The sequence below is a fragment of the Passer domesticus genome, unplaced genomic scaffold (assembly GCF_036417665.1).
Source record: "Passer domesticus isolate bPasDom1 unplaced genomic scaffold, bPasDom1.hap1 HAP1_SCAFFOLD_60, whole genome shotgun sequence".
NCBI classification, from domain to species: Eukaryota; Metazoa; Chordata; class Aves; order Passeriformes; family Passeridae; genus Passer; species Passer domesticus.
This window is the reverse complement of record NW_026990165.1, coordinates 620,598-637,989: the sequence shown is the minus strand read 5'-3', so window position 1 is coordinate 637,989 and position 17,392 is coordinate 620,598. Positions and strand designations below refer to the sequence as shown.

Below are 17,392 nucleotides of genomic sequence, written 5' to 3'. Positions count from 1 at the left end.
GACATCACAGCTGTGTGCCTGGGAAAAACATCGAGGCAAATTCTTCATTTCTGGCCAGGAAAGCCAGGGTGTGTGCCTGCTGTGTTCCACGAGGAGGAAATCAATTGCTGAGGGATTTCTGCTGGGAGATTTGTGCTTTGTGAAATTCATGCCAGGGGCAGAGGACTGGGGAGCTGCCAACGATAGCACTGTCTTCCTCCCCTCTGCTGCTTTAATTGTTTGTAATGATTGAATAAATAGCACTGTTCTTCCCTGCAGCAAACATAGGCATGTGGCATTTTATTATCTTTATTAGGGCTCCTGTTTGGAATTTCTTTGCTGTATTTCCTTCTTTGCAGAATTGGTCCAAAACTTGGAGGAGTTGGTGTGAGAACTGGACTTTGTGCTGTCAACATTCTGAGTGTTGAGCCAGTGCTAAATCCGTGCAACTATATGGGAATGAAATAAATGACATGATTTAAAGAAGGAAATGCTCCTGGCTTAGGCATTTTATCTGCACAAATGCACACTAGGAGAGGAAGAGCAAATCAGGTACAAGCTCCCAGTACTTAGAGAAGAATGAATGGAAGTAACTTCCTGTTTAGGCTGGAAATTAGGAGAACATTTGTACCCATCAGAAGGGTGTTGAACTGGAGCAGCTGCCTAGTGACAACAGACAAGTGGAGAAGTGAAAGCCCAAATTAAAGGCTTTTAGTGTGGAGTTTTTTGGATGTTGGGGTCTTCAGAAGTAGATCTTGAGTCCCACGGGCAATGCAGGCAGCTTCCCAGGGGAGCATCTCTGTCCTGTGCCAGGGACTGCTGCCCTGGTCCCACAGAGTGATTTGGGGGGTACCTGATGGCCCAGCAGAGTTTCGGGAAATGCCTCAATGCTTGTTGGATTTGAATGGCATTTGGGTCAAACTGAGTTTCTCCTCTGAGGGATGGAGTCTTGAGCTCTCACAGGTTTTGCTTGAACATGTCTTTCATCTGTCCCCCAGCCCAAAAACCCCCAGCAGATCCCTGCTCCTCCCTCTCTGTGTCTCCCACAGCTGCGATCCTCAGAGCTTTTCCCTTACACAAAAAAACCCTGGAAATTGGCTGGGGTTTATTCCCTCTTGGCGACAAAATTGTCTCCTATTGTGCAGCTCAGGGGGAAAGGAACCTCTTCCTCCCTTCAGTTTGCTGCAAGTGTTTTGTTCCTCTTTGTGAAGAACTAGGAAGAAACACTTCTTTTTAAGCTGAGGGAGCCCAATTCAATTCCCTTATCATTTTGAGCAAAATAACCAAGTTCTTTATGTTGAAAGTCACTCCAAAATTTTGAAGAGACCTTTTTAGAAAATATTTCTCTTGGTGACTGATTACGAGTGGGTATGGGAAGAAACTCTTTGCCTTGAACCTCTCAAAGCAGTAATTTCTTCCCAAAGAGTAGATGTAATTTCATTTGCTAGGTGAAAAAAATTAAGTAGTAGTGGACCAAAGGAGCTTCAAGCTGATCTCCATTTGCTGTCAATGACTGAATTAAATGCACAGGGTTCCTATCAGCTGTGTCCGACAAAACATTGCTTTTGGGTTATTGGAGGTTTTGTCAGAAATCTTTGTAGCATGAATAGTTCATGGACTTAGCTCTGCTGGCTTCAGCCATTCCTGCTGTCCATCATATCTTGCTCTTATGAGGAAGCTCTTTTCATTATGTTGTCTTTTAATTCAGATATCTGAGCCTTTTTCTACTTCTAGTCCCAGTTTTCAGGAGGACAAACATTTTCTTATCTGTGAGTGTATTCAGTGGTGGCCACACAAGTGAAGGCAAGGAACTGGCAGGTGATAATTTATGGAACTTTCTATAATGGAAAAACCTCAGCATTCAATTTCCATCTCCTTAGAAATCTTTATTTCTTTTCTTGTCTCTTGTGCACTTTGTGGCTGGTCTGAGTTTAGTGCTTGGAAATGCAATTCTATGGATCCCAATTCTTTTGAGAGAGAATCATCTTGTACACAAAGCCAAATAAATTGAACTTTTCAATATCAGAGCAGTTTGACATCCAGGCTTGGGGACCTGGCCGTGGTTAGTGCCTGACCAGCCTCAGCACACAGAGTTTGTCTGATTTAGGTGAAATTTCATTCATTGGAGACAAAGTAAAATTGCCTCTTATTTGCTCAGCACTAAAAATCCATCTGAAGCTGATTGCCAAGAATTGCTGCTGAGTGATGGGATTAACCCCTGCAATGGCACCATGAAATGAGAGACTGGGAGAGGAATATTAAACAATGGCATTTCCAGCCATGTGCAGGCCCTGGTCTTCTGCTCTTGGCTTGGTGCTGTCCAAGGGGCTGCTTTTGATGGTTTTAGAGGCACTAACCTGGGCAGTGAAATGCACCTCAGGCACCAATTGCATCTCTGGTGTCTGCAAGTGCCTTTATCTCCCTTCATGCTCCTCAGAACCGAAATCCTGAAAGGACCAAGTGAATCTGAGACTTTGGGAAGGCCCAATAGTGACAGATTTTGGTGAGATTTGAGTCAGGAGATGGAAGCAGCAGCAGAAGGTGCTGTAATCTTCATCCCTGCACTCTCCTGCATGCTGATACAGTGTGAAGGAGGCAGGGATTCCATAAAGCACCTTCTGTAGCTCCTGAGGGAAAACAAGTGGCAAATTCTTTAATTTCTTAGAGTTTCAGGCATGTTTGGCTGTGCTGCACCTCGGGGCCAGGCTCTGCCTCTCTCTGCTCCAGCTGGTGCTTCCAAACTGCCCTCTGTGATTTTTATTTGCAAACCAGCTCTCTGACCAGCTTCCACTTTGCTTTAAAAATTCAGCACCACGTTTGTGGCTGAACAGGTCCCAGAGCTGGGGAGGAGGATTTGAGATGCAATTTGCATCACAGAGTTGTTGCAGCGGGGAAAATGTCACATCCCTCCTGTGCCTGGCGCTGCTAATCTTGTTCTGAACATTGGAAACCTCTTCAGCTGCTCTCATTATACCTCAATTTGATTACTGCTTTGATTTCACACCTCTTTCATGCATGATTTTCCTCTCTCATTGGCTGGAATTGTGAGGCCTGAGAATTTGTCAAGCCTTAGGACAGTTCCCATCACCTATCCCTGCTCCTAAAGCTGCTTTGAATTACCTTGGGAACCTGAGCATGAGGGAAACTGGCAGGACTTTAGTGAGAGGAAAAGTAAGGCACAGAGGCCAAGGTGTAAATGCAGAGTCTGGGGACTCTGTTGTGGGGATCTGGGCCCTGCAAATGGATGTTCTTCCCTGTGAATGGCTGGTTCCTTCTCTATCTCCTCCTGAAATTCCTGAGGACCAGGGATGGTGCTGGTACTGCAGCCACACAAACTCCCCATGGAGCTGTGTGGGACCCAGTGGGAATCATTGATTTGCTGCTTTTGATGAAAAGTTGTGACATGAACCTCAGTGTCAGAGAGGTGACACGTTAATGCTGCTGCTGTCAGACAGTGCCCACACACCGTGTCTGGAGGTAGCTCTGGAGAAGATGAAGAAAAACCAGGATTAAATCCCATGTGCTACTGAGCTTTATCAGAAACTGCTTGGAGTGAAGTCTGTGAAGTGACTGGGAGAGCTGGATGAAAGGGACAGCTCTGAGAAGTGTGTGGTACATCATTGATGTCCTAATACTGATCTTTGCACAGAGATGAAAACTTATCAGTTTGCATGGCCTGAATGTCTGGCTCTGGACATTCTGCATTGCACAAGATGTGCTGAGCTCATCTGGCTCTGAAATATCATCTCTGCACCTTAGCCAGGAACAGCATCAGAGTTCTGAACAGATTCATCAAAATCAGTCATAAGCCAGAAGCAAACCTTGGCAATACACATCTGTGGCAGGTGAGGAGACCAAAAGCTCCCATTCTTGTTCTTGCTGAATGAATTCAGCAATAAAAATTCCTCTCTCTTGGCATTAAAATACTTTAGTTTCAGCTCTGCCCCAGACTATCAGTGTCAAGTATTTCTCTGGGTGCTTGGGGGTAGGTTCTCCCCCTGGAGCTCTCTGCAGGTTGGTGCTAATTCAAGATGTTCCCTCAGGTTCAGATGTTTTGCTGCCTGAGCAGAGTGTGCAGAACAGGGATTACAAGCACTGACATTTGCTGTGCTAGAAAGTGCAAGGGACACATTTGTGCCAATGAACGTCACACCTTGAACTAGGAGGATCAATTCTTGTGCTCACCAGAGTCTGTGGACAGAGGGAGTTTCCAAAGGAAATTTTGGTCCATGTAGGGCTGAGGCTCCCTCCAGGCTGGCTCCAGCCCCTCAGGGTGCCCAGGAGCAGGGCTTGCCCACAGCCCAGTGCACCCTCCTTAGCCCTGGGGCTGCCCAGGGAAGAGCCATGGCTGAGGCTCTGCAGGAGCACACAGGCTCAGCCCTGCTCCAACATGGGATCCGTGGGCCAGGGCACGCTGGGCTTTGCCCCTACAGCTCCCAAGTGTGTCCAGAGAAACTGCAAGGAGAGGCTCACCTCTGTCAGCGGGATCCCTCTGTGCACAGGGACCCCCACTCCTGGGGTGGCTATGCCAGGGACCTCCAGCCCTGGGAACCTGGAGCAAGTGGAAACTACAACTTTGCAAAATGCTGCCTGTGCCTGAAGCAAATGCAAGGAGAACTGGGGTGTGAAAAATAAAATTTGTTTATTACAGAAAAACAACAGCAAAAATACAGAAGATATTTACATTGTAAGAATATTTGCAACAACAACAATCGATAGAACATATATACATAAAAACCTACCTAGCAAAACTATGGGAAACGTATTTACAGAAGTCAAAAATTGCCCTAAACTCTATATTCTAAAGAAAAACAACAAACTGTAGAACGTATATACAAAAGGGTGGTGTCTCTGTGATGTCCATCGCACCTGGAAGAAAAGCAAATGCCACGGTCACTCCAGTCAGGCACAGAGGGCTCTTGCATGTGCCCCCAGGCTGGCACATGCTGGCCCAGCAGCAGGACTCTGCTAGCAGAACTGAGCCTGGCTGGGTCTGGCATGGAGCTTGTGTGGAGCAAAGCAGGCAGAGGACAGGCTGTGGATGGCCACCAGAATCCAGTGCCCTGGCTACAATGTCCCTGAGCAGGGAGCACCCAGCCCAGACCCAGCCTGGCAGCAGGAGACCCACTCTGCCTGTCCTGCTGCTGGCATTGCTCTTCATGCCAAGATCATGGCCTCTTCCTCACCTTTTTAATCAATGTCCATGTCCTCAATGGACTCGTCCATATCAACGTCCATCTCTTCCTCCACCTCCACATCCACCTCCATCTCCTCCTCTCCAGTGTCTGCTCCCTCCGTCTCCATCTCCTCCTCTCTATCAATCTCAATATCCACCTCCATCTCCTCCTCTCTGTCTGGGACAGTCTGCAGAGGTAGCAAAACCTCAGAGTGGGTCCCTGTCCCACTCCATCCCCACAGAGCTCCAGTCCACCCGGGCAGGTGGGAGTGTCCACCTCCATGGAATGGCACCATACCTTCCTCAGGACAAATGGGAGCATCCTGCAGGGCTGGATGACAAAATCCAGGCACTCAGGATCTTTCAGGAGTGATGGGGTTATCAGGGGGCAGGTGACCAGCAGAGTGGGCAGTAGCAGGGTGAAGAGTGTGCAAACACAGCGGCCAAGGGTTGTGTTGTGCCCTTTGCTGGGCGCTGGACGTTCCAGCTGGAGCGTGGGCTGTGACATCACAGTTCCCAGGCTCCATCTGAAGTGGACAGTGGAGACCATGGAATGATGGAGTCCCTGAACGGTTGGGCTTGCAAGGGAGCCTGAAGAACAACATCTTGTTCCCAGCTGAGCAGTCTTCCCCCAGAGCGTGCTGCTCAGAGCCCTGTTGCCAAGGATGGGGCATGCACAGCCTCTGTGCACAGCCTGGGCCAGTGCCCCACCACCCCCAGTGGAAAAGAGCAGCTTCCCTAGATGCAGCTTCAATCAACCTGCTGCAGTTGAAAGCCATCCCCACTTGTCCTGTCAGCACAGGCCCTGCTGAACACTCTGTCCCCTTCTTTCCTGCGGGACCCTTCCAGTCCTGCAGAGCCACAGTGAGGCCTCCCAGTGTCTCCTCTCTCCAGGCTGAGCATCCCCAGTCCCACTTGCCCAGCTGTCAGTCACATCAGGGCCAGTCAAGGCTGCAGGGTAGCAAATAGCATCAGGAACTGAGAGATGCAAGTTTTAGACCCACGTTTGCCTCTAAATGTACAAAATTAATAACAGTGGAGGGGAAGATGGTGGGACACTGGTTCTCTTCTAACTGGTGATTTTTTGTTTTTTCTTTTCTGTCATGCTGACCCAGGTTTTTCTGTTGGAAAGGAAGCTTGGCACAATGTCCATTGTCTTCTCCATTTGTGAAACACCAAGCAGATTCTGGGCAGGCTGATATGCAGAGGAAAACCTGAAAATATACTAGTGATCCTGAGCCTGGGGGATGCAGCTCAACCCAGCCCAAAGGAATTTCTGCAAATTCAAGCCTGCTTTACATTTTCTTGAGTTTGGAAAACTTCACCAGTCATTTCTAAAAAAGCAAACAAAATCCTCAAACCAAATCAGACAAAAACCCATACAAACAAACAAACCCACGCAAACTAGTCCAACAAATAGATCAAAAACCCCAAATAAAACTAGAGGGAATGAGGAGTTAGTATTAGTTGTGAGGATAGCACAGCAGGCAAATGGCTGCTTGCCACAGGATCACCATCAAAAGCCACATAGAACAGCTGCTCCAAAATATACCCAAGAGGAGAAAAAGAAAAAGTGATCCATGGCAACTTTGGGGGCAGCTCCACATTCAGGTGAAGGATGAGCACGCAGTGGTGCAGATCCAGCATTGCCCACCCTCCAGGCTGCTCTTTGCTCCTGATGAAAGACCCTTGCAGGACTGTGACCCCTCTCAGTGCAGTGTCAGTCACTGCCAGAGCTCTCAGCTGAGCCACTGGCATTTCCAGAGTGACATCCAGCCGCAATCCTACTGCCTGCTGAGCATCTGTGGAAGATCCTGAGCCTAAATCTTCATGCCTAGGACCACAAAACAGCTCAGGATTTCTCTGAACTGGTTTTCAGGGGGGGTTTCCATATCCCCGTGAGATCTGTTCATCCCTCAATACGTATGACTTGATGTACAATGATGCATTTGTGTTCCTTCCTTCCTCCTGTGTGCCAGTGAGAAACCATCCATGGGAATGGAGGATGTTGTGTGCAGGGCAATGTATTCCTGGCTTGCCATTTTGCTTCACTGTCACTCAGCTGAGCATGGTCCTTATCTAAGAAGGACTTAGAACTTGCAACAAGTGATAAATTAACCTGCTCCACTCTCCTTAGCATGGCTGTGATGAGTGTTAAGGAAAGCAGCGAGCGCTTGCCAGGATGGGAGCTTGTTCTTTGCCAGGGAGGAGGGAGAAAATCTTGCTTGGAGTAAATAAAGCAACTCTGCATCCCCAGGAAGAGAAGCAATTCAATATGTGAGTGCTGCATGGACTGATTTGCACAAGGATTGTCTACTATGCAGCAATGTTCCCAATAAACCATGCTTCTCCTGACCTTTATTTTTCTGGGTTTCCACCACATGATACAAGAGACTCTCAATGAAAAAAAAGCAAAACACCTTGTGGGGAGACGTTTTTTCCTTTCTTCAGGCTGCCTCGTTTTTTGTTCCCTCCAGAGCTCTCACTTCATTTCTGCTGTTGTTTGGAGCACGTGCTTCCCTCTTTCCGGATCCCCTGGGCTTCTTTTGACTCTGGGTGTCATGGACACTCTTAATTGTGGATTTTTTCCCCTTCATCTACTTCTGACCTCCAGCCCTGGGAACCTGGAGCAAGTGGAAACTACAACTTGGCAAAATGCTGCCTGTGCCTGAAGCAAATGCAAGGAGAACTGGGGTGTGAAAAATAAAATTTGTTTATTACAGAAGAACAGCAGCAAAAATACAGAACATGTTTACATTGTAAGAATATTTGTAACAGCAACAATCGATAGAACATATATACAGAAAAACCTACCTAACAAATCTATGGGAAACGTATTTACACAAGTCAAAAATAGCCCTACAATCTATATTCTAAAGAAAAACAACAAACTGAAGAACATATATACAAAAGGGTGGTGTCTCTGTGATGTCCATCGCACCTGGAAGAAAAGCAAATGCCACGGTCACTCCAGTCAGGCACAGAGGGCTCTTGCATGTGCCCCCAGGCTGGCACATGCTGGCCCAGCAGCAGGACTCTGCTAGCAGAACTGAGCCTGGCTGGGTCTGGCATGGAGCTTGTGTGGAGCAAAGCAGGCAGAGGACAGGCTGTGGATGGCCACCAGAATCCAGTGCCCTGGCTACAATGTCCCTGAGCAGGGAGCACCCAGCCCAGACCCAGCCTGGCAGCAGGAGACCCACTCTGCCTGTCCTGCTGCTGGCATTGCTCTTCATGCCAAGATCATGGCCTCTTCCTCACCTTTTTAATCAATGTCCATGTCCTCAATGGACTCGTCCATATCAACGTCCATCTCTTCCTCCACCTCCACATCCACCTCCATCTCCTCCTCTCCAGTGTCTGCTCCCTCCGTCTCCATCTCCTCCTCTCTATCAATCTCAATATCCACCTCCATCTCCTCCTCTCTGTCTGGGACAGTCTGCAGAGGTAGCAAAACCTCAGAGTGGGTCCCTGTCCCACTCCATCCCCACAGAGCTCCAGTCCACCTTGGCAGGTGGGAGTGTCCACCTCCATGGAATGGCACCATACCTTCCTCAGGACAAATGGCAGCATCCTGCAGGCCTGGATGACAAAATCCAGGCACTCAGGATCTTTCAGGAGTGATGGGGTTATCAGGGGGCAGGTGACCAGCAGAGTGGGCAGTAGCAGGGTGAAGAGTGTGCAAACACAGCGGCCAAGGGTTGTGTTGTGCCCTTTGCTGGGCGCTGGACGTTCCAGCTGGAGCGTGGGCTGTGACATCACAGTTCCCAGGCTCCATCTGAAGTGGACAGTGGAGACCATGGAATGATGGAGTCCCTGAACGGTTGGGCTTGCAAGGGAGCCTGAAGAACAACATCTTGTTCCCAGCTGAGCAGTCTTCCCCCAGAGCGTGCTGCTCAGAGCCCTGTTGCCAAGGATGGGGCATGCACAGCCTCTGTGCACAGCCTGGGCCAGTGCCCCACCACCCCCAGTGGAAAAGAGCAGCTTCCCTAGATGCAGCTTCAATCAACCTGCTGCAGTTGAAAGCCATCCCCACTTGTCCTGTCAGCACAGGCCCTGCTGAACACTCTGTCCCCTTCTTTCCTGCGGGACCCTTCCAGTCCTGCAGAGCCACAGTGAGGCCTCCCAGTGTCTCCTCTCTCCAGGCTGAGCATCCCCAGTCCCACTTGCCCAGCTGTCAGTCACATCAGGGCCAGTCAAGGCTGCAGGGTAGCAAATAGCATCAGGAACTGAGAGATGCAAGCTTTAGACCCACGTTTGCCTCTAAATGTACAAAATTAATAACAGTGGAGGGGAAGATGGTGGGACACTGGTTCTCTTCTAACTGGTGATTTTTTGTTTTTTCTTTTCTGTCATGCTGACCCAGGTTTTTCTGTTGGAAAGGAAGCTTGGCACAATGTCCATTGTCTTCTCCATTTGTGAAACACCAAGCAGATTCTGGGCAGGCTGATATGCAGAGGAAAACCTGAAAATATACTAGTGATCCTGAGCCTGGGGGATGCAGCTCAACCCAGCCCAAAGGAATTTCTGCAAATTCAAGCCTGCTTTACATTTTCTTGAGTTTGGAAAACTTCACCAGTCATTTCTAAAAAAGCAAACAAAATCCTCAAACCAAATCAGACAAAAACCCATACAAACAAACAAACCCACGCAAACTAGTCCAACAAATAGATCAAAAACCCCAAATAAAACTAGAGGGAATGAGGAGTTAGTATTAGTTGTGAGGATAGCACAGCAGGCAAATGGCTGCTTGCCACAGGATCACCATCAAAAGCCACATAGAACAGCTGCTCCAAAATATACCCAAGAGGAGAAAAAGAAAAAGTGATCCATGGCAACTTTGGGGGCAGCTCCACATTCAGGTGAAGGATGAGCACGCAGTGGTGCAGATCCAGCATTGCCCACCCTCCAGGCTGCTCTTTGCTCCTGATGAAAGACCCTTGCAGGACTGTGGCCCCTCTCAGTGCAGTGTCAGTCACTGCCAGAGCTCTCAGCTGAGCCACTGGCATTTCCAGAGTGACATCCAGCCGCAATCCTACTGCCTGCTGAGCATCTGTGGAAGATCCTGAGCCTAAATCTTCATGCCTAGGACCACAAAACAGCTCAGGATTTCTCTGAACTGGTTTTCAGGGGGGGTTTCCATATCCCCGTGAGATCTGTTCATCCCTCAATACGTATGACTTGATGTACAATGATGCATTTGTGTTCCTTCCTTCCTCCTGTGTGCCAGTGAGAAACCATCCATGGGAATGGAGGATGTTGTGTGCAGGGCAATGTATTCCTGGCTTGCCATTTTGCTTCACTGTCACTCAGCTGAGCATGGTCCTTATCTAAGAAGGACTTAGAACTTGCAACAAGTGATAAATTAACCTGCTCCACTCTCCTTAGCATGGCTGTGATGAGTGTTAAGGAAAGCAGCGAGCGCTTGCCAGGATGGGAGCTTGTTCTTTGCCAGGGAGGAGGGAGAAAATCTTGCTTGGAGTAAATAAAGCAACTCTGCATCCCCAGGAAGAGAAGCAATTCAATATGTGAGTGCTGCATGGACTGATTTGCACAAGGATTGTCTACTATGCAGCAATGTTCCCAATAAACCATGCTTCTCCTGACCTTTATTTTTCTGGGTTTCCACCACATGATACAAGAGACTCTCAATGAAAAAAAAGCAAAACACCTTGTGGGGAGACGTTTTTTCCTTTCTTCAGGCTGCCTCGTTTTTTGTTCCCTCCAGAGCTCTCACTTCATTTCTGCTGTTGTTTGGAGCACGTGCTTCCCTCTTTCCGGATCCCCTGGGCTTCTTTTGGCTCTGGGTGTCATGGACACTCTTAATTGTGGATTTTTTCCCCTTCATCTACTTCTGACCTCCAGCCCTGGGAACCTGGAGCAAGTGGAAACTACAACTTGGCAAAATGCTGCCTGTGCCTGAAGCAAATGCAAGGAGAACTGGGGTGTGAAAAATAAAATTTGTTTATTACAGAAAAACAGCAGCAAAACTACAGAAGATATTTACATTGCAAGAATATTTGTAACAACAACCATCGATAGAACATGTATATATATAAATACCTACGTAGCAAAACTATGGGAAAGGTATTTACAGAAGTCAAACATTGCCCTAAACTCTATATTCTAAAGAAAAACAACAAACTGAAGAACATATATACAAAAGGGTGGTGTCTCTGTGATGTCCATCGCACCTGGAAGAAAAGCAAATGCCACGGTCACTCCAGTCAGGCACAGAGGGCTCTTGCATGTGCCCCTGGGCTGGCACAGCTGGCCCAGCAGCAGGACTCTGCTAGCAGAACTGAGCCTGGCTGGGTCTGGCATGGAGCTTGTGTGGAGCAAAGCAGGCAGAGGACAGGCTGTGGATGGCCACCAGAATCCAGTGCCCTGGCTACAATGTCCCTGAGCAGGGAGCACCCAGCCCAGACCCAGCCTGGCAGCAGGAGACCCACTCTGCCTGTCCTGCTGCTGGCATTGCTCTTCATGCCAAGATCATGGCCTCTTCCTCACCTTCTTAATCAATGTCCATGTCCTCAATGGACTCGTCCATATCAACGTCCATCTCTTCCTCCTCATCCACATCCACCTCCATCTCCTCCTCTATATCAATCTTTGCATCTACCTCCATCTCCTCCTCTCTGTCTGGTACAGCCTGCAGATGTAGCAAAACCTCAGAGTGGGGTCCCTGTCCCACTCCATCCCCACAGAGCTCCAGTCCACCTTGGCAGGTGGGGAGTGTCCACCTCCATGGAATGGCACCATACCTTCCTCAGGACAAATGGCAGCATCCTGCAGGCCTGGATGACAAAATCCAGGCACTAAGGATCTTTCAGGAGTGATGGGCTTACCAGGGGGCAGGTGACCAGCAGAGTGGGCAGGAGCAGGGTGAAGAGTGTGCAAACACAATGGACAAGGGTTGTGTTGTGCCCTTTGCTGGGCGCTGGACGTTCCAGCTGGAGCGTGGGCTGTGACATCACAGTTCCCAGGCTCCATCTGAAGTGGACAGTGGAGACCATGGAATGATGGAGTCCCTGAACGGTTGGGCTTGCAAGGGAGCCTGAAGAACAACATCTTGTTCCCAGCTGAGCAGTCTTCCCCCAGAGCGTGCTGCTCAGAGCCCTGTTGCCAAGGATGGGGCATGCACAGCCTCTGTGCACAGCCTGGGCCAGTGCCCCACCACCCCCAGTGGAAAAGAGCAGCTTCCCTAGATGCAGCTTCAATCAACCTGCTGCAGTTGAAAGCCATCCCCCCTTGTCCTGTCAGCACAGGCCCTGCTGAACACTCTGTCCCCTTCTTTCCTGCGGGACCCTTCCAGTCCTGCAGAGCCACAGTGAGGCCTCCCAGTGTCTCCTCTCTCCAGGCTGAGCATCCCCAGTCCCACTTGCCCAGCAGTCAGTCACATCAGGGCCAGTCAAGGCTGCAGGGTAGCAAATAGCATCAGGAACTGAGAGATGCAAGCTTTAGACCCACGTTTGCCTCTAAATGTACAAAATTAATAACAGTGGAGGGGAAGATGGTGGGACACTGGTTCTCTTCTAACTGGTGATTTTTTTGTTTTTTCTTTTCTGTCATGCTGACCCAGGTTTTTCTGTTGGAAAGAAAGCTTGGCACAATGTCCATTGTCTTCTCCGTTTGTGAAACACCAAGCAGATTCTGGGCAGGCTGATATGCAGAGGAAAACCTAAAAATATACTAGTGATCCTGAGCCTGGGGGATGCAGCTAAACCCAGCCCAAAGGAATTTCTGTAAAGTCAAGCCTGCTTTACATTTTCTTGAGTTTGGAAAACTTCACCAGTCATTTCTAAAAAAGCAAACAAAATCCTCAAACCAAATCAGACAAAAACCCATGCAAACAAACAAACCCAGGCAAACCAGTCCAACAAATAGATCAAAAACCCCAAATAAAACTAGAGGGAATGAGGAGTTAGTATTAGTTGTGAGGATAGCACAGCAGGCAAATGGCTGCTTGCCACAGGATCACCATCAAAAGCCACATAGAACAGCTGCTCCAAAATATACCCAAGAGGAGAAAAAGAAAAAGTGATCCATGGCAACTTTGGGGGCAGCTCCACATTCAGGTGAAGGATGAGCACGCAGTGGTACAGATCCAGCATTGCCCACCCTCCAGGCTGCTCTTTGCTCCTGATGAAAGACCCTTGCAGGACTGTGGCCCCTCTCAGTGCAGTGTCAGTCACTGCCAGAGCTCTCAGCTGAGCCACTGGCATTTCCAGAGTGACATCCAGTGGGATACCCTTTTCGGTTTGTCTCCTAATGCCGCAGGGGTCCTAAACAGTATATGCCATCCCATTATTGTGCTGTTGATATTGACTGTGCTTGGTTTTATTTTGTCGGCAGTTCTATTCATTATGAATTGGAATATGATGAAGAAACTAAGGAAGTTAGCACCTATAATTAGTGCACATAGCTTAACTGATGAGGCAGCTCATTTAATGCTTGCTTAGAAAGAACTAGAAAGATTTAATGAATAAAATTGGTAAAAAAAGAAATGGGGGATTTGTAATAAGTAGTAATACGTTTGTTCATTAATTAAATCAATAACTAAATAACTATACAATATAAAACAATAGTTAAATAGCCAAAAAAACTTCTCGTGCAGATACATATGGTTGCTGGTTTACTATAGTACTTTGGGAATTCCATTGTAAAGTTATGCCTTGTGAAAGAAAAGCAATGAGAAGCAGCTGTAATAACAATCCTTAAACTCGCTAGAATTGCTGAGCTTGCAGAAAGTGTATAGTACTAGCAAGATTTGCTTAGCTTGCAGAAAGCGTATAGTGTTCTGTATAGATATGCCTTATAAGGCATAAGTTCATCCAGCGTTCACAAAGAGGAAGACTAAGGGGGACTAAGCCTTCATCCCACAACCACCAGAAGGCAGAAAAAGACCCCCTAGCAACTGAACGAGCAAGCGCAGAAGACAGATCACGTCATCCCTAAACCCGGAGAAGAAGGCAATAAAGGGTGGACTCAGGGGATAGGATTTTGTGAGCCAAAGTGGAGCGGAGACTCCGGGCCACCCAGTGCTGTCCTTGCTTATTCTTGCTTGCAAAATAATAAAGATAATTATTTGATCCTTAAATTCAGTGGACTTGTTTATCATACTGCCCAGACCCAAAACTGCCCCAAATGTGCCCCAGAAATGTCTCCAGGGACCCCAAAGTGGACCCTTTTACCCTGTCTGTGAAAATAATAAAAAAATATGTCAAAAGATCTAAAAATAGCACTAATTAGCATTAAGAAGGAGAAATAAATGGCCAGTAGTGGTCAATGATTTAATGAAAGGAATTGTTTTATTTAAAACCAATGACAAATTGGTTTTAAATAAAACCAATTTTTGATTGCTAAAAATGTATTCAATTTTTCACATAAATATCAAAGGTAATAGAAATATACAGTAATACTAATATAAATTAAAAAACTATAATTATAATTTTATAAATTAATCAATCTTATTTATTTTAAAAATGCATACTTTTTTATGTTTTGGGATGTCAGTTCCAGGTGGGCCATGTCAGACATGGTGAGGCTGGGGTGAGGAGCAGGTTGTCCAAAATGGGTCAGCCTGCAAGGGGCTTGTTCCTCTCCATGCCCAGATCTCCTAGGGAGACATTCAGCATCAAGATCACCTGGGGAATCATTCTTTCACCTCTTTTCTGAACTGAAAAATAAAAAACCACACACGTGATTAAAACCAAACATCATGCTGTTGGTGCACTTTGAAATCTCCCTCCTTAACAGAACTCCAGACTGACTCCAATCAGCTTCACAAGCCCTGGAGACTTGGAGGAAAATTGAAGGAAGAGAAAGAGCCCCCCAGGGCTTTCTGTGTTTTAATCAGCCCCACGGTGGATTTGGGGCTGGGTCCAGGAGCCTCAGGTACTGAGAGAAGGATGAAGAAGCTGCTCAAGGAGTCAGCAGCAAAACTCCAAGTGCTGTGGAGCATGGCTGGGCCCCACTGAGGGCAGGGAGTGCCAAAGGCTCCCCAGGGATGATGAGAGCAGATCCTTGAGGCCAGGAGTGCAGGGAGCCCAGGGCTCTGGGCAGGGAACTGCAATGCTGAGCAAGGCCTGGGCTGGCTGGGGGAAGCAGAAAGGCCAAGCCCTGAGCCCAGCCTGGGCCAGCAGGGCCTGTCCCTCACGGGTGGCTCGGGGCTCTCTGTGGGGCAGGGGGATGTGAGGGGCAGCAAGGACAAATGCCATCAACCTGCAGCCCCTGCCAGCCTGGCCAGGGAGGCCGAGGGAGAGCCAAAGTGCAGCCCCTGCCAGGAAAGTTCCTGCTGTGGGGCCTCCAGAGGCGCTGCCCGAGCCCAGGGCACAAAGGCCTGGGTGCCTGTGGCCCTGCCAGCCCTGCCCAGCCCTCGGCCATCTGTCCTGCTGGCTGTGCCCCCTGTGCGTGCTGCTCCTGTGCCCTGGCCGGCTGCACTCGCCCCTCTCGCTGTGCCCCAGCATTTCTCAGCCAGCGTTTCTGTGCCCTCCCTGGGCTCCCTGCACCCAGCGCTGCCGGCTCCTGGCACACAGAGCCGGCCATGGCCCAGCCTCACGCTGCCACACCTCGAGCACCACAATTCCACCCTGGCAGGGACTTTGCTTTCTCCTCAGCTCCAGGCTCAACCTTCCAAGCTGTGCTTTGGGGAGGTTTCCTGCAATTCCCACTCCCAAGGAAAGCTCTGTCTCCTGCTGCTCACAAACAGAGAAGGGCTGGTGGGAGAAGTGCTGGTCAGAGGCTGTTTGGGGCACAGTCACCATGAAATTATTGAGTTGTTTCAATATTCCGTGAAAGAAGGGGGGGCATCAAAAATTTTTCTGCCCTGGACTTATAAGAGCAGAGTTTGGCCTACTGAGGATGCAGATTTGGGGTATTGATTTTTTAAAGAGAAACAGCCCGTAAAAACAATGAGTTCCAGGAAGGATTTTGTTTTGAAGGAAACACTTCAAAAAAGAAATCTTGAAGGAGCAAGAGTAGGCTGTCCCTTTGTGCAGAAAGATGACCCAGAGGGGGAAATGACTGGCCTGGCTGGGCATGGAGCTTTTCAAGGAATTTAGGGGTTAAAAAGAGGGTGCATCACCTTTGGACATAGAGGCAGGTAAATCAAGAAAGGTTTAAGGATGTTGATAGGTTGAGCAGATAGAAAATGATAGAGGTGAAAGCTCAGTTAGGACTTAATATGGATACTTCCGTGAAGGATAATGATTATGTTTTTATAAGCACATTAATGGCAAAAGGAGGGGTAAGGACAACCTGCATTTCTTATTGTGAAGGATATGGTTACCAAAGATGAAGAATGGGCTGAGCTACTTCACCCCTTCTTTGCCTCGGTTTTCAACAATAAGACAGGCCATCCTCAGGACAAGTGTTCTCTTGAGCTGGTAGATGGGCACAGGGAGCAGAACAGCCCCCTGGAATCCAGGAGGAAGCAGATGGGGACCTGCTCAGCCACTCAGGTGCTCACAGGTGTCTCTGGGAGCAGATGGGATCTGGTGGATGAGCTCCCCAAACTGCTCTCCATCATTTACTATCAGACTTGGCTCAGCAGGGAGATGCCAGAGGAGTGGAGGTGCCAATGTGAGCCCATCCCCAAGAAGGGCTGGAAGGAGGATCTGGGGAACTCCAGGCCTGTCAGCCTGACCTTGGTGCCTGCAAGGTTATGGAACAGATCACCTTGAGAGCCATCACAGGGCACCCACAGGATGGCCGAGGCATCAGAGCCAGCCAGCGTGGATTCCAGTATCTGCACTGATGATCTGCATGAGGGCACTGAGTCCAGCATCAGTACATTTGCAGATGACACCATCTGGGTGTGAGTGTGGATCTGCTGGAGGGCAGGAGTGCTCTGCACAGGGACCTGGACAGGCTGGATCCAGGGACCAAATCCAACAAGGTGAGGTTGAGCAAGACCAAGTGCCGGGTCCTGCACTTTGGCCACAGCAACCGCTGCAGCACTACAGGCTGGGGACAGAGTGGCTGGACAGCAGCCAGGCAGAAAGGGACCTGCAGGGACTGAGGGACAGCAGGCTGGACATGAGCCAGCAGTGTGCCCAGGTGGCCAAGAAGGCCAACGGCTCCTGGCCTGGGTCAGGAATGGTGTGGCCAGCAGGAGCAGGGCAGTGATTCTTCCCCTGTGCTGGGCGCTGGTGAGGCCACACCTCGAGTGCTGTGTCAGTTCTGGACCTCCAATTTAGGAAGGACATGGAGCGTGTCCAGAGAAGGGCAACAAGGCTG

General features: G+C 48.8%; 3 long non-coding RNA genes across 3 annotated transcripts; all 3 read right to left on the bottom strand.

Annotated features, from left to right (window-relative positions):
- Positions 1–4,718: 4,718 nt before the first annotated feature.
- On the bottom strand, positions 4,719–5,597 carry LOC135292987 (uncharacterized). Its single transcript, XR_010355129.1, has 3 exons — positions 5,454–5,597; positions 5,166–5,343; positions 4,719–4,848 (listed from the first exon to the last, which is right to left on the bottom strand). It is a non-coding gene; the product is annotated as an uncharacterized LOC135292987 (long non-coding RNA).
- Positions 5,598–7,893: 2,296 nt separating this feature from the next.
- Positions 7,894–8,839, bottom strand: LOC135292953 (uncharacterized). Its single transcript, XR_010355099.1, has 3 exons — positions 8,702–8,839; positions 8,414–8,591; positions 7,894–8,096 (listed from the first exon to the last, which is right to left on the bottom strand). It is a non-coding gene; the product is annotated as an uncharacterized LOC135292953 (long non-coding RNA).
- A 1,856-nt stretch (positions 8,840–10,695) lies between these two features.
- On the bottom strand, positions 10,696–12,065 carry LOC135292974 (uncharacterized). Its single transcript, XR_010355114.1, has 3 exons — positions 11,917–12,065; positions 11,663–11,804; positions 10,696–11,346 (listed from the first exon to the last, which is right to left on the bottom strand). It is a non-coding gene; the product is annotated as an uncharacterized LOC135292974 (long non-coding RNA).
- Between the last annotated feature and the right edge of the window lie 5,327 nt (positions 12,066–17,392).